Source organism: Amblyomma americanum, chromosome 1 (genome assembly GCF_052857255.1).
Source record: "Amblyomma americanum isolate KBUSLIRL-KWMA chromosome 1, ASM5285725v1, whole genome shotgun sequence".
NCBI classification, from domain to species: domain Eukaryota; kingdom Metazoa; phylum Arthropoda; class Arachnida; order Ixodida; family Ixodidae; genus Amblyomma; species Amblyomma americanum.
This window is the reverse complement of record NC_135497.1, coordinates 183,161,041-183,177,827: the sequence shown is the minus strand read 5'-3', so window position 1 is coordinate 183,177,827 and position 16,787 is coordinate 183,161,041. Positions and strand designations below refer to the sequence as shown.

The 16,787-nt window shown below is 46.3% G+C and overlaps 1 long non-coding RNA gene across 1 annotated transcript; it reads right to left on the bottom strand.

The window, feature by feature from the left end:
* Positions 1-5,679: 5,679 nt before the first annotated feature.
* On the bottom strand, positions 5,680-9,969 carry LOC144114323 (uncharacterized). The gene is made up of 2 exons (XR_013311014.1): positions 9,433-9,969; positions 5,680-6,701 (listed from the first exon to the last, which is right to left on the bottom strand). It is a non-coding gene; the product is annotated as an uncharacterized LOC144114323 (long non-coding RNA).
* Between the last annotated feature and the right edge of the window lie 6,818 nt (positions 9,970-16,787).

Below are 16,787 nucleotides of genomic sequence, written 5' to 3'. Positions count from 1 at the left end.
GGGAGAGCTATATAGACTGAATGCATAATGGACTTTGAGATTATTTTCCTGTTGATGATGATGGTGTATTTTTATGGTGCAAGGGCATCTATGGCCAATGAGCGCCATGGCACAAAGTATTTTCATTTGCTCAAGGTGGGGTCAAAGACCCATTTCCCAAGCATTTCACCCTGAATAAGCTGAGCACCAGGCCAGGGGAAGCTCGTACCTGGAGAGATTATTTTTCTTATAGAATTCATTTTTAAAAGAGAGAGTGTTGTGCTTAAATTCATCCTTGAGGTATTCCATTTTCCTGAATAAAATTCCTCGAACGGGTTGAGCTAGGCAGACATTAAATGAATGGTTAGACAGAAGTCTTTAAGGCAGTTCAACTTCTGGCTGTGGATGTCAAGCTCAGTCAGGTCCTGAAGAATCCCAAACCTCCAGGTTTTTTCATATGCTTTCTCTAAATTGAAGGAGACAGCAAGGCAGTGTTGCGTATGAAAGCTTCTCGAACAGTATTTTCAAGTCGAACAAGGTGGTTGGCAGTGGAGCACACTTTTTCAAACCACATTGGTGGACATCCAGAAGCTCACGGACATCTAACACGAAGGTTAATCTGATATTCACATCACTTTCAAAGGATTTCACTAGACAGCTGGTGAAGGCTATGGGCCTATAGCTGCTAGGAAGGGCAGGTGGTTTTCCGGTTTTCAAAAGTGGAACAATAACAGCTTTTTTCCAGGCTTTGGGTATTTTCCCCCCCGATACCCAACTTTGTTAAAAAAAGATATTAAAAGTACCTCTACAGCAGGTTTAAAAAGATGGGCTAGCAGTTGATAATGTATTTCGTCAGGGCCAGGTGCAGTCTGCTTGCCGGCGGATAGTACTGGATGAATTTTTGAACTGCAAGTAAATTATTATAGGATTCATTTGTACCGCCACTTGTCGGCGGTCTGTTTTTCAGTTGTGCTTTTGTATTTTAGGAATGATTCTGTGTAGTGAGATGAGCTGGAGACTGTACAAAAATATTCACCCAAAATATCTGCCTGTTCTTCTATATTTGTCTGTATACCAGGGGCTGAGAAAAAGGGAATTGTGAATGGGGAGTAGCTGCCACTCATCTTTCTAACCTTCTCCCACATTTGTTTTGATGTGGTTGAGCTGTTTATAGACGACACGTAATCTTGCCATGAAGTTCTTTTGGCATTACGGCGGATACATCGGGCTTTTGCTCTGGACTTTCTAACGGTTATGAAGTTCACCACAGGTAAAATGGAATTCTGAAAGATTGAATCATGGCAGAATTTTTTTCACCATATCAGGGAGGCAAAGCTGGTGCTTCCTGTTGTCGGAGTTTGCATTATGCATTATTTTTAAAATTCTGTCATAGTAAGCATTTACCACGCTGTGTCAAAATGGTTTTTTTCTGTTGAGTTTTTTGGCGTTTATTTTTAGAGCAGTCGTTGCACAACCACTTGGTTTTTCATTATATTGCAGTTTTCAATTTCATGTGAGGGCAGAAATTGCATTCAGGTTCATCGCTTTCATGTTCTGCATGTTACCGCAGCGGCCAAGTGGTTGAGCATCCGCCTCGCATGCGGGAGCTGCGGTGTTCGATCCCCAGTGCCGCCGGGTACCCACCGGTGATACAATGGGTACAAGCTTTCCCCTGGTCTGGTGCTCGGCTTATTTAGGGTGAAATGCTTGGGAAATGGGTCTTCGACCCCACCTTGAGAATTTGAAAAATACCTTGTTCCATGGCGCTCTTTGGCCGTAGATGCCCTTGCGCCATAAAAATCCATCATCATCATCATCTTCTTCTGCTTGTTTTTGTCGGGTTCATGCAACGACTGCTTGGTCAGCATCTGACTGCTTGGTCAGCATCTGGTGAATCAATGTCCAACACCTCATCACATGAGGTGGGCAGCTCTTGCATTCTAAAGGTCTCGTGTTCTGAATGTCTGCTTTGGAGGAAAAAGCATTTCTCCTGATATATAAGGTGCAGAAATGTCAGAAAAGGCGACATTTAGACAACACAAACTGTTACAGAACTCAAACACAACTGCAAGGCACGTTCTACTTTAGGGCCTACACCTTCCAATCATTCCATTTGGAATCACTGATCTCTGCGAACCCTTGTAGCTCTCGTTAACTTGTTTTTACGAAAGAATTTACTTTGAAGGAATAACGTCACCTGCTAGTCCACCTCTAAAACAAACACCATTTTTTAAATCGAAAGCTTTACTAGCTTAGCTGCGCCCATTTCGCTGTTGTCTGTACACATGACCTTGAACAGGAGCGGAGCTGCTTAAGTAACCACGTGACGTACCACGTGCCTCGCAGCAGGTGCAGCCATGTGCGCTATCATCGTTGCAGACCGCTGCACACTCCCTATCCAGCGTCTTGCTACAGACGAAGCAAGTTAGCCGGAGCCAACGTCCTCAAAGGTGGGTACTCGCAGGCATCAGGCCGAGTCTGATCATCTGGTCGACACTGCCAACTGTGTAAGGGATTTAGCAATCGATAGGAAGCGTAAATGCACTAAACAGGCAGCCGAAACCAATGAAGAGCGGTACCTTCACCTCGCTCGTTGCTAACCACAGTTACACCAAGGCTTAACTGGGCGGTACCAAAGCTTTCGCTTGCATAACCAGGGTTAGCTGAGCTAAGCCGCAGCCAATTTATTTTTTCCATACGGCCGAAGGGAGGCAGTGGTATCCATCAATGGTGGCAGCAGAGTGCAAGCAGTTTTCGCACTCCCTTCTTACAAAATATTATTTGCCTACGGTTTTTATTTTTAATATATATAAACAGCTAAATAAATGCTGGATTTGCCATAAAAACAGTTGGCGTTTTCTTCCTCATCTCATGCATATGTCTGTGATTCCAAATCGCTGAGTCGGAAAGGGTTAACAGCATTTTTATTACACTGCATGCATAAAAAAAAGCTGTAAGCATTTTGTAGGTGAAATCTGTAAGCATTTGTAAGCATCAATTATAGGTGTAAGCATTTTCTAAGGGAAATAGCACCACAAAGAAAGCTGCCTCTTGGAATCACTGTGTTAATGTAATTTTGGTTGCAAAAAATGGTTTCTTTGCAGATATGTAACAAAACTGCATTCTCATCAAAAATGGCTTTGCAAAACGTAGTAGTGCGAGTAGCGGAAGACGTGTGAAAATAGTGAATGTGATAACTATAGTAGGCTGGTTAGCTAAATTCTAATAATTCACAGCGATATAGTACAGAACTTAGGATTGGCAGCTGACTGTTACTACAGTAGACTCCCTTTAAAGGGGTAGAGATACCAAATTACAAGGTTTTACAAAGCTGTCTTATGTTTCCTTTGCATGTGAGGACCAAATAGGACCACTGGAGCCAAGTATTAAACTCAAGGGAGGTCTAGAATATATTTTAATCCTATTTTAAAATTTGAGCAAATGCTCACTCTTGAAGTCTGCGCCATCGCTAGCGCATCAGCGTGACATAGATTCAGAGAAAAAAAAACACTATCGGGTATTTGTTGTGTCATTGCACAGTATTCTGAAGTACGGGATGGAAGTTTTGCGGCCTAGCAACCTTGCTCACGATTCTTTTTTTCTTCCGATGGCTCCACAGCCATCCTTCAGTTGATGAAACCGAAACATGTTGCATGAGAAAAGAAATTGAATTATATATTATTTAATGGTCCTAGGCAAATACCACATGGTGAACCATGTTTTCCATTGTATAGCGCATCACTTGAAAGAATAAAACACGCACCTAAAATTAGGTGTCTATGACTCATTTAACAGAAGCGCCCCTAAAAAAAATATGCAAGCATGCTAGCTATATCCTTATAATGTAATATGAAAACAATGACTAAAATAAAATAGTCTTTAATTCAGAGCAAGGATAAGGATGTTGTGGAGGGCTTTTGTACATATGTGCCCATGCAGTTAGCCAGGTGAAGAACTTTAAAACATGCCATGATTGTGCTCCAGCCATCACAGGTAGCAATGTGAACCTCCCTGAAAACAGCTGGTTATGTGTGAAGTATTTTGTGCCTGGTAGCATACCTCTTGTATCCCCATCAAAGGCAGCACTTGACTTGCTCAAGTTATGTGAAGCCGCCTTCATGCTGAATACTGAAAGCACCCTCAACAACAGGGCTACACTGGAGCACAGTGAGAAATAAATTATAAGATACGTAGCTGCAACTATACCATCCTGTAACAGCATGCCCCAGAAGCTCGCTACCTGCTTCTCGAGAACCAGAATCCATATTTTCTGCAAGAAAAAAATGAAACTATATCGAAGCTTGGGACCAAAATGTGAGCAGGAGCATTGGGGTGCATCAGGCTGCCAGTGCAATTAGGTGAAGGTATTGCAGTACTATCCAATGCATGGTTCTTCTTAAGTTGCAGGCCAGAAAAAGTACTGAAGGGGCACCTAAGAAAAATTGCAGTTAGCACGTATCAATACATTTAACATGTCAAAAATTAAGTTGTTTTATTACCCCCCATAAACTTGCATACAAGGGCAGATTTTAATAATAGGATTATGGCATGCCACATATGACATGTAACAGACCTGGCGGCTCAACTCCACCCGAAAAATACTACAAGAACTATGGCTTCCGTCACAAGAGCCACCCCTGTGCTGAACCCCTGGAGCTTGAGACGCGGAAACTATTCAAAATTGCACCAATTCCTAAGAATATATGCACCCGATTCATGACAAGGAATGAAGGGGGCATAGAGCAAAATTTATTCAAAGTAAACTAATGAAAGACCTTCCTGAGGAACCAGCCTATTGCGATGCTGCCAGTGGGCTAGAGGTGGCCGTGGTCATAGCAGTGGTAGATGGTAACCACTCCCAGAAGGTAATTGGATCTGTCAATATGCGTAACGCTTTAATAGCTGAAGAGGCTGTGATAGCGCTAGCATGTACCGGTACTACAGACAATAAGGCGGCTGTTAGGAACTTTGGCACGGGCCTAATTTCCAAGCAGGCGGCCAGTCTACTGAGGAAGCACCCGCTAAGCCGGGAGGTTTCAGTCATCTGGGTTCAAGCTCATGAGGGTCTACCAGGCAATGAGGCTGCCCATTGCGTCGCTCGAGATGTATGCACCCGAGCAGCCGTAGAGACCCCACTACCTTGAGACAAAGACCCCCTCATCACCTACAAGGAGCTCTCCGAGACTCCCAGACTAGGCCGAAAGATCTATCCACCACTAGATAGGTCCCAAACAGAATGTAGGGCCTGGCGAAAAATTCAGGCCAAGCGCTTCTTCCCTTATGTTACTCTGCATAGTGGGCTTACAGGTGACCCAGAGGCTTGCAATCTCTGCAACATACCTCTGAGTCAAAATCATCTAATCTGGCAATGCCCCGAATCTCCGGGAGCTAAACAGACTGATCCCCTTGATCAAGTTGCCTGAGAGTCCTACATCCGCAGCCCAAATGCAGATGTACAAAAAATCGTAATACGCTTGGTAGAGGAGGCTTACTCCAAAACCTTCTCTGTGGTCACGATGCAGGAGGGCCAGCAAGGGGAGACCCTCCCTGGCTGAGCCCCTGCCCCGAGATCCATGCCGGTGTAAATAAAGTCTTCTCTCTCTCTCTCGCTATTGAGCTATAGAACCTGCCTGCGCACACTATGTGTGTGTGTGCGTGTTGACACTCGATGGTACCCATAAAAGACGCGTCTTCATAATAGCAGGTATTATTGGGTTTATTAGTCGTGTGAGGTTGCTCGGGAGCAACCTGGTCCACGCAAATTCCACCGCGACACTAAAAAGAGACACTAAACTTATCCAGTCTCTAGAATCTGCAGTGAACAGCTATGTTGAGCATGACGTAATAGGTGGTGCCCAATCTGAACGGGCCGCAAGTCATGCTGGGTACTCCGACTTCCAGGTCGTTCGGCGAGATGCTTGTGTACAGCGCTTTGCTTGAAATGCAGAACTTGCAAACTTTAATTCGGCTCTTTATGCGTTAATACACGCGCATGAAGCCGTAGAAGCAATCAGGATACTGTACGTGCATTATTATGTCCGCGCTCGACGTTCCGTATATGAATTATTGGCGAAAAAGCGTTGCAAGTGCAATCGTTTCGGCATGCGTCGTCTGTTCGCGCAGAGGTCTAAGACGCTTCATTCACTCACTGAAAAGTTTTCCTGTTGTTACTATTATCATGCACAATTATCATGTTGCAATTATCATGAGGCTGCTACATTGATCTCTAATATATGTTAGGGTACATATTTTCGAGAGGTTACACGCTACCAGGCGCTGAATATATGGACTACCAGCAACCGTACTCTAGCATTACATACGAGCACACTGCTGCGCACATTGTAGCACAGTGGCTGCGATGGCGAAGAGCTTGCATCATGCAAATCCTCTGAGTACTTGCGGTGCTTTTTCTACACCAGCCGCAGTGGCTTAGTGGTTAGGGCAGTCGGCTGCCGAATCGGAGGACCTGGGTCAAATCTGGGACGTGGCGGCTGCGTTTTGAAGGAGGCGAAATGCGAAAGACACCCGTGTGCTGTGCGATAGAACCCGTCTAAACTAATCTGAAGCCTTTCACTATGGCGTCCCTCATTGCCCATGTATCACTTCTAGACGTAACACCATGCAAGTTACAATATTTTGTGATTTTATAGCCTTTACAAAGCTTTCACGAGCACTTCATCGGAGGGTTTCTTGCCATGCGGCAGCAACGGAGCTGTCGTTGCCTGCAAGCAAGGTAGACCGCATTTTATTTTCTGCGCTAAAATTGGCACATGCGGCGTGTTGAGCTCTTCCCACAAGTCCGTACTTAATGCTTCACGACCTTAGCAAAGGTGCACAATCTGTTTTGCTGTCGATTAATGTTCTTGCCAGCTCAACTGCTTTTGTCAAATATTTGCTATGGCTTATGGAATAATTACTGCACAAGCTGGCATGCATAACAACTGTCTCAAGCAACTGAATTTCAGTTTGTCTATAATGCAGAAATGCAACTGCATGACAAATGTCTTGCATTTTCAGCCCTACTGTATTATTTCTGCCAGTACGAATTGCACCGAGCATGTGCCGAGACTTTGTGGCTAAAAACCTCTACAAATGTGCGTCAAGGGCATGTATAGGCAAGTGACATAACATCTATTCCAGCAATGAGAGGTGCACCCATTTACTGAGGCTTTGGCACATGCATAAGAACTTCTCACACACAAAATTAACCATGCGTAGTTATGCACTGCAATGCATTTCATGGCCTGCATGGTGGTGTGGGACATTACATGCCATTTACATATAACTCGCAGCTCTGAATGTTAAGAATTCCTGAGCTTGATTTCCCAAATGCTGGTTGCTGCATTGTGTAGATGAAAACAAGTACTAAAATAAATGCTTTGTTATACGGCATCTCTTGATCAATGTTCACTAGCTTCAGAAAGTAAATCAATGTGGCTTCCCATCAAGGCAGAGGAGAGCCTGTAGCCATTTTGCTGTCGTGAACTTAGTGGTGAACTTAGTGCTCGGAGCCTGGTCGAAGAAGAACCACCAGCCAATGTACGGACAGATATCCCCAATGGCAGGCACCTCAGCTGCTGATACACATGTACATAAATGTGGATTATATAGCTTATGCATTGTGTGCAAAGTGTTCAAGGTAAGGTAGGTTAGTAACAACTAACAACACAAGCAGCTAGGGAGAAAATGAGCTTGCTTTGAGTTTTTCTTAATGAAAACCTCAAATCAGAAAAAGGCATCAAAGCCTGATGCAACAGCTACGCTACAGGCACCACAACATAGGCATAAAGACAAAACAGAAAGCAGACCGCAGCCAAAAGCAGAAGTAACTCTTCACTTAGGCAGCTTTACTGTTTGTTGAACTGCAAAATGAGAAAGTTCATCGGCTGTTAACTGGTAACTCTTCTTGTCATGTGAGTAATAACATCTGATATAACCGTTGTCTTGCAAGAACTCTTGCAGGCACATTTTATACAGCACAGCACGTAATAAATGAGTTTAATGCAGGAGATCTGAGCGACAAATAGTAAATTATAATAAATAGCATGGTAGAGTGTAAAAAAATCATGCTTCGGCTGTTCCCAGCACACACACAAGCTTGATCGGAGTTGTTTTCAGCATTTTCTACAAGTTCCTTTCACCAAATCTTCTGCAATGTTGAATCAAAGGCGTTCCCACCCAGTTTGAGTTTTGGCATGAGCACTGCGGCATAGCTTGTATGTTAACTGACTTTGGTAAACCGTCCCTAAGACACGTGGTACCAAAAAATCTGGAATGTCTGTGAACACAATGTGTTCCTTGGCCTTTTAAAACTAGCAATTTTATAGCATGTTTATTACTTTTTATTCTTGCGCATAATTGACCCAATGACCACCAGACCGGCCTCTGCCGTCCTTGCAGCATTCTGCACTTCTTGAAATCACCAATGTCTCTCTAAATAAGTCAACCATTCAGTGCAATATTCCGACATGCAAGCATGCAATGCATCACACGTAAGCTATAGACGCAGACATTTATCTACTTCACATGCATGTTGAGCACCTAGACAGTTTTCAAATGATGCTTTGCTGCGCAGCGACAGTTCAATATCATAACATTTGTCTCGGATGTCAATTCTCCTATGTGCTGAAAACAACTCTGATCAAGCTTCTGTGTGTGCTGGAACAGCCGAAGCATGATTTTTTTTTACGCTCTACCGTGCTCATAACTTACTGCCTCAGAGTATGAAAAGAATGGTGGTGAATAATTCTTATCACTTTGTAATGCGATCACCTTGTCTGTCACCCTCCCTCTCCTCACACAGGAAACGGAGAAGCATAACTGCAACATGCCGGTCCACACAAACGGGGAACTGTAACAGCTCGCTTATAATTTTTCCATACTTGCTGCGTGCACATGTCGACTGGTCTGCTGGTGAAAATGTGTGTTTCACTTTGGGCATGAAGTTAGCAAATATATTCTCATATAACAATTAATAATTCCTAAAAGTGCTCGTAAACATATACTGCGACCAGCAATCACAGGCGACGGGACCCCGCCGTGGCCGGTGTCGCCGTTTCGGCAGCTGACGGTGGTGATCGCATAGGCCTGAAGTGTTAGCTCTGAATTCCAGCAACTCGCATCCAGCACAAATTTCTGAGGAATAACTCGTTCTGTCCTTTAACATCTTGTCGAGCTGTAGTGACGGAGGCCGAATAGCACATATCTGCACACCAACGACCGCGCGGTTCTGCCGCCGTCATGCGAGACCGGCTGTGGCCGAAGTTGTCCGAGACAGAAATTGGTGCTCCTCAAGGAGAGAAAACAGCCTACTTAACCAAATTCTCAAGCTTGCACAACGCTCTGAAACGTTTACCACCAACAAAATGCTCGAAGCAAAGCCAAGGGTTGTCCGTGGAGCTCGTAGCAGGCAGTCTGCCAGCGGATCGCAACGGCGTAGTATAGTATACATACTTGCGCCGTTCGCTACTTGACGGCACTCGTAGCATGTTACATTCCGTTGCAGTGAAGTTACTGCAGTTTGAGGCAGTGCACAACACCATTTTTTCAGCTATGTGAGCGTTGGTATTGAGGAAAGAAAGGTCGAAACTGCACGTCTGCAAGCAATGCCTACACAAACGAAACCACAGGAACGATCCGAAGTCAAAATTCACGTGACGGGGCCTCGCCGTGACGCCATGTTTTGTTGAATCCGATGGCGACTTGGCTTGGCTTTGTTGAATTCGATGAAGGCTGGAAAGGAGACACGCCATCGGGCTTCGCGACGACACCGCCAGGGTGACCACCTGAGTCGCCGTGGATTGTCGTGATTCTGAGTGATCGCATTGAAAATTGTGAGCAGGTTATGAATTTATTAGCTTTTTTTCACTAGAAGACAAGTGCTCCAAGAGCGCAGTGTGCTGAAGGAGCAGGCGCATCAGAACAGGTGCTAGAACTCGACAGCTTTGTCGCTGTGCGCTTACGCAGTGGTGTGGGCTATTTGCACGGTCAACCGTAGGGACTTCGAACAGGTCCATTGTGTGGCTTTGTGCTTTTTCCATACACTTCTTCTTGGCATCCTGGGCTGTTTAACGGTTGAGTGTCAGTATTAACTCGTTGCTTAGGTACTTGTTACGGTGTACAAGAGTCAACCCACTCATTTTCAAATCAAAAAACAGAAAATCCAGTCTATATACATTTCTTTTTTTTCAGTCAGCTTCACACAGTGATCACGTTATTTTGGATCACATGACTCTACAAGGCCACTAAAACGCTGCTAAAGTCCTGCATATTTGTGCAAAGTATTCTTGTTAAATTAGGGTTGTTTGGGCAGAAGTGTTACGTGAAATATGAACTTTATTAAATTGGTATCGTCAGCTCTTGCAGCGAAGACGCACTAATTAAAATTTATGGCCATGAAATAAAGACGAAATAACGTGCGGTACTTTTTCCCGAAACAGTACAGCGTTCCTTTTTTTTTTTGTAACTAACGTAGGTCGGTAACGCGCTCCTTTTTTTTTAGCTTAACGAGTAGTATTTAGTTACTTTTTTTCGGTAACGCCTACAACACTGATCTGGCAACACCGCGCCCACAGCTTGATCCTACCGCGTCCTCAACTTCGCTTGATGACGGCAAGAATCGGCGCTGGAAAATGGGTTCGAGAGTCGAACTGTGCCGGTGTCGTTTTAATGCGCCGCTTTAAGCATCGCGCATTATCATCGATATTTTATTTCGAAGTGGACGCATATTCACCTGGTGCGGTAGCGAGCGGTTATTTTGCGCTGAGTGGATAAATATGTTGACTAACTTCTGTGACAGTGCGAACTATCGTGCGCGCCGACGGTAGCTAGCATCTGCGTGCATAACAATATAAGCACACGAGACCCTCAGCCAGCTTCGTAATGCCATTCTTTTAACTGCAACATGCAATGTCCATCAGCGGTTTTCAACGTCAGAGCCTGAGCGCCGTTGCCAGTGTTGATTGAACGAGGCGGGCGTACTCCTAGTTGAAACTGCGTCTTACGTTGGACGCAGCTGTAGTGAATATTGCTCTCTTAGCAGTCAATATTAACATGAAGAAAGAAGACGTATATATTTCAAAGTTATTGCAAGCGAGGACGCAGCTTTTTTTTATATTTCCTAGTGCGATACTGAATTGAATTTCATTTTTATTTTGCAACACGACGTTGCGGCGAAAGCGAGGAAAAAGTTGTATGCACAACTTGAAAGATCATGAATTCCTCTTTACACAAGAGCATTGATGCTAGCGTAGATCCTTCCTTCCTGCCATGAAGAGCGCGCTTGCCTGATTAGAGAAAGAGCCTACGTATATGTACAGCACTGCATGGACTGCATGATGCATGCATGGACTCGATACGCCGGTCAAGCTGTGTTTGCAGGTGTGAAATTCGCATGTTTGGTTACTTCCGACTGGGTTGCTCCTAAAGCTGGACAAATGGGTATGTCGCGGCTGAAGCTTTTGCAGCATGCCACAACGATAATGAAACCAGATGACCTGAAGCGTTTTCAGAACACTGCCGTACGTAGTTTCTAAATTAGAAATGCGTTTTTCCTTTACAATAAGATAGATACATTATCCACTTTTTGGACAAAGTTTAGTAACCACGGATATTGCATGGATCCTGGAAAAAATAAAACACACAGGTAGGTAGGTGAAAACGTTACTGATGAGCCTTATGGATGAGTTACTGCCTAGGGTTGGTCTGGCTCTTGATCCCGGGTGGTGGCCAACAGTCCATGACGTGCGGCGACAGCTCCAGCCCACTTTACCAGCCGCCTTTGTGAGGCTGGTTCGGAGCTGGAGACCATGATCTCCCATCCCTCTTTGTACGTGAGGTTCCAGGTGGTTGGAATCCTCGGCAGAGATATAAAATGTGGTAAAAGTTGGCTCACGGAAACCCACAAAGAGAGCATTGGGGCCTGTATTGGCCTGGGGCGGATAAGAGCTAACAAAGCCGGTGAAGGGAATCTGCGAGCCCGCAGCTGTGTCCAGGTAGTTTGTTGTTCTTTCGAGAGGTAGACGTGTGGTGGGGGATAGACGAGCCTGCTCCTTGTAATGGAGGGTTATTTCATGATAGGTGACGAGCCGGTCCCTAGCGCTACCCCGGTCTACTGAGTGCCCCGCTCTGTTGACGTATACGCTCGAGCAAGAGTGGGCCATTTCGTTGCCGGGGTTTCGTTGCCCTTAGTGACCACATAAACGTAACAAGAGGCATCCGGCAGGGGTGCCCACTTTCACCGGCCCATTTTGTAATTTGCCTAGAACCCCTCCTCAGTCGCATCATAGCCTCGTCCGCCATTAGGGGATTGCCTCTCCCTCCCCAGGGGCAGCTGCGGGTGTCGGCATACGCGGACGACGTGTCGCTCTTCCTGCGCGATGCGGACAGCTGCGTCGCCTTCCTTCAGCTGTTCAGGGCTTACAGCAATCTTTCCGGCGCACTTTTGAACCCCGCCAAATGTAGCGCAATGCGGTTGGGCCCGTTCTCGGGAGCACTGCCGAGCGGCATTCAGTGGGTAGAAAGGATGAAGGTCCTCGGCGTGACCTTTCTCCCCACAGGAGAGGTTTCAGCGCGGAATTGGGTAGAACTTCGCCGCACAGCGGCACAGCGGTTTACCGTTGCTTCTCAGTTCAGGCTTTCCCTGTCTGAGCGAGTTTTTATAATCAAGACAAGTGTGTCATCGGCACTTTTTTATGTGGGGCACATTGCTCGCCCCCCCGGCCGTTTTTTGCGTAGATTTGCCTCAATGTGCGGCGCGTTTTTGTGGGAGGGCAGAACGGAGGTCGTGGCTCGCCAGCTGACGCGTTTGCCGCGAAGCATGGGCGGCTTGGGCCTTCCCTGCCCTGCCACCGTATGTGAGGTGCTTGCAGTACGGGAAACATTAGCATTATTGCAAAACCAGGCATATGCTGGATACCACTTAGTGCAATATTTTTTGGGGATCTCCCTCCGCCATTTTCAACCGGACCAACAGCACGTAGGCCCGAGAGCCGTGAACCCGCCGGCACACTATAGCTACGTCTCAAGCGCTTTCAGGCGGCTCACGGCCGCACTACCGGACGAAGACATCTGGCGTAAGCCCCCGGTCCGCGTTAGCGAGGCGCTGGCTGTGAGCCGCCTGACGGCCGATAACCTCAGACGAAGCCAAGCGGCTAGGTGGAAGCAACTGACTTCTTCTCATCTGCCCGCTCATATACGGGATTTCGGTTGGCTTCGGGGTTGGCGAGTATTGCCGACCGCGGATCGCCTGTCAGCATGGAGAGTGATACCGTCAAACACTTGCCCCCAGTGTCGGAGCGTTGAGACACTCGACCACGCACTCTTCGAGTGCGTCGTGGCGCGCGTGTTTTGGCGATTACTGTCAAGTATGTTTAAAATCCGGTTGCGTGCTCATTCGCGCAGACGAGACGCGTTCAGAGACTTACTTGTGTGCCTAGGGGCATGCGTGATTTGGAAGCTGCGTGGCTTAGCTGCTTGGCGCAGGCGCCCGCAGCGAGCCATGCATCCCCTCTTACTTCGCTTCCGCCGTCAGATGGCTGAACATTTAAACCGTCAACTAGTTGAGCTAGGAGAGGCCGCCTTCCTTCGCAGGTGGCACACACGGTTCATTAAAATCAAAGAAGGCCGGTTGTCGCTAGTCGCGACAGCCTACTGACATCTGCAGGGTCCTACGCACTTTCAGGCACTACATCATGCCCACATAACTTTCTAAATTGTCACCCCCCCTTTTTTTTTCAGTGATTAACAGGTGAGCATAGTATTTGTGTATTCATGTTAGAGGTATTTGCGCAATGTATAACGATTGTGCTTGTAGTTTTTTTTTTCCTGCCAAGACAGCAGGGTTGTCATTGTATATATGTGCATGTTAAAGTGTATATATACACATGTTGTGTATGGATGTACAGTACATGTATGCAGGTGTGTATGACCTCTGTTTCCCCTCTGGATTTCCTGTCAGTTTTGTATCCATTGTTTCACAGTACAATAAACTTCTCTTGATTCGGCTATTTAACGGTTGAGTGTCAGTATTAACTCGTTGCTTATCAGCTTAGGCACTTGTTACGGTGTACAAGAGTCAGCCCACTCATTTTCAAATCAAAAAACAGAAAATCCAGTCAATATACATTTCTTTTTTTCATCTCCGCAGCAAAAGTGGTTGCTTTTCAGTCAGCTTGACACAGTGATCACATTACTTTGGCTCACATGACTCTACAGGCCACTAAAACGCTGCTAAAGTCCTGCATGCGTAAAATCGTTGTTTGGGCAGAAGTGGTACGTGAAATATGAACTTTATTAAATTGGTATCGTCAGCTCTTGCAGCGAAGACGCACTAACTAAAATTTATGGCCATGAAATAAAGACGAAATAACGTGCGGTACTTTTTCCCGAAACAGTACAGCGTTCCTTTTTTTTTTGTAACTAACGTAGGTCGGTAACGCGCTCCTTTTTTTTTTAGCTTAACGAGTAGTATTTAGTTACTTTTTTTCGGTAACGCCTACAACACTGATCTGGCAACACCGCGCCCACAGCTTGATCCTACCGCGTCCTCAACTTCGCTTGATGACGGCAAGAATCGGCGCTGGAAAATGGGTTCGAGAGTCGAACTGTGCCGGTGTCGTTTTAATGCGCCGCTTTAAGCATCGCGCATTATCATCGATATTTTATTTCGAAGTGGACGCATATTCACCTGGTGCGGTAGCGAGCGGTTATTTTGCGCTGAGTGGATAAATATGTTGACTAACTTCTGTGACAGTGCGAACTATCGTGCGCGCCGACGGTAGCTAGCATCTGCGTGCATAACAATATAAGCACACGAGACCCTCAGCCAGCTGCGTAATGCCATTCTTTTAACTGCAACATGCAATGTCCATCAGCGGTTTTCAACGTCAGAGCCTGAGCGCCGTTGCCAGTGTTGATTGAACGAGGCGGGCGTACTCCTAGTTGAAACTGCGTCTTACGTTGGACGCAGCTGTAGTGAATATTGCTCTCTTAGCAGTCAATATTAACATGAAGAAAGAAGACGTATATATTTCAAAGTTATTGCAAGCGAGGACGCAGCTTTTTTTTATATTTCCTAGTGCGATACTGAATTGAATTTCATTTTTATTTTGCAACACGACGTTGCGGGGAAAGCGAGGAAAAAGTTGTATGCACAACTTGAAGGATCATGAATTCCTCTTTACACAAGAGCATTGATGCTAGCGTAGATCCTTCCTTCCTGCCATGAAGAGCGCGCTTGCCTGATTAGAGAAAGAGCCTACGTATATGTACAGCACTGCATGGACTGCATGATGCATGCATGGACTCGATACGCCGGTCATGCTGTGTTTGCAGGTGTGAAATTCGCATGTTTGGTTACTTCCGACTGGGTTGCTCCTAAAGCTGGACAAATGGGTATGTCGCGGCTCAAGCTGTTGCAGCATGCCACAACGATAATGAAACCAGACGACCTGAAGCGTTTTCAGAACACTGCCGTACGTAGTTTCTAAATTAGAAATGCGTTTTTCCTTTACAATAAGATAGATACATTATCCACTTTTTGGACAAAGTTTAGTCACCGCGGATATTGCATGGATCCTGAAAAAAATAAAACACACAGGTAGGTAGGTGAAAGCGTTACTGATGAGCCTTATGGATGAGTTACTGCCTAGGGTTGGTCTGGCACTTGATCCCGGGTGGTGGCCAACAGTCCATGACGTGCGGCGACAGCTCCAGCCCACTTTACCAGCCGCCTTTGTGAGGCTGGTTCGGAGCTGGAGACCATGATCTCCCATCCCTCTTTGTACGTGAGGTTCCAGGTGGTTGGAATCCTCGGCAGAGATATAAAATGTGGTAAAAGTTGGCCCTCGGAAACCCACAAAGAGAGCATTGGGGCCTGTATTGGCCTGGGGCGGATAAGAGCTAACAAAGCCGGTGAAGGGAATCTGTGAGCCCGCAGCTGTGTCCAGGTAGTTTGTTGTTCTTTCGAGAGGTAGACGTGTGGTGGGGGATAGACGAGTCTGCTCCTTGTAATGGAGGGTTATTTCATGATAGGTGACGAGCCGGTCCCTAGCGCTACCCCGGTCTACTGAGTGCCCCGCTCGGTTGACGTATACGCTCGAGCAAGAGTGGGCCATTTCGTTGCCGGGGTTACCAGCGTGGGCTGGCACCCAAAGTATTTGAACTGGTCGCGGCTCTGTGGAGCGAGAATTGAGGATTTTTCGGGTGGTAGAATGAATCTGTACCCGCGCAAAATTCGTGATTGCTGTTTTAGAGTCACTTAGAATGAGTGTGGCAGCGGAGGAGGAAATGGCAAACGCTATGGCTGTTTCTTCGGCTTCAATTGAGGTTGTTGTCTTGATCGAGCACGAGGCTATATGTTTGAGGTCACGCGCAGCACTGGACTAGGGGGGGCTTAGGGGGCTGCAGCCCAGGGCCTCACCTCGGACAGTAGGAGGCGGCCCATTTATTCTAACCTGGGGCCAGATTACGCAACTGTCAATTAAGAAAATTGTCAAAAACTTGTCAAAAAGGTGTCAACAAGCCTCGCTCCTATTGGTCGGTCGTGGCCGGCGGCCATTTTGCTTTTTTGCGTCATGGGTGGCTGCAGATTACGTCACGGATGTGGCAGAAGTGGTGACGTTGCACACCTAATTATGCAGCCGCTAATTGACATTTTTTTGTGACAGTTTCGAGGCCGTCAATTTGACCGTTGAGTTTGTGACAGAAAATGGTGGCGGTGTACGTGGCGATACGACTAAGGTGGCTGTTCTGGCGCGAGCAACGGCGAAGGAGGGCTCACGCAGACGCGTTTGGTTTGCCGGACGAGC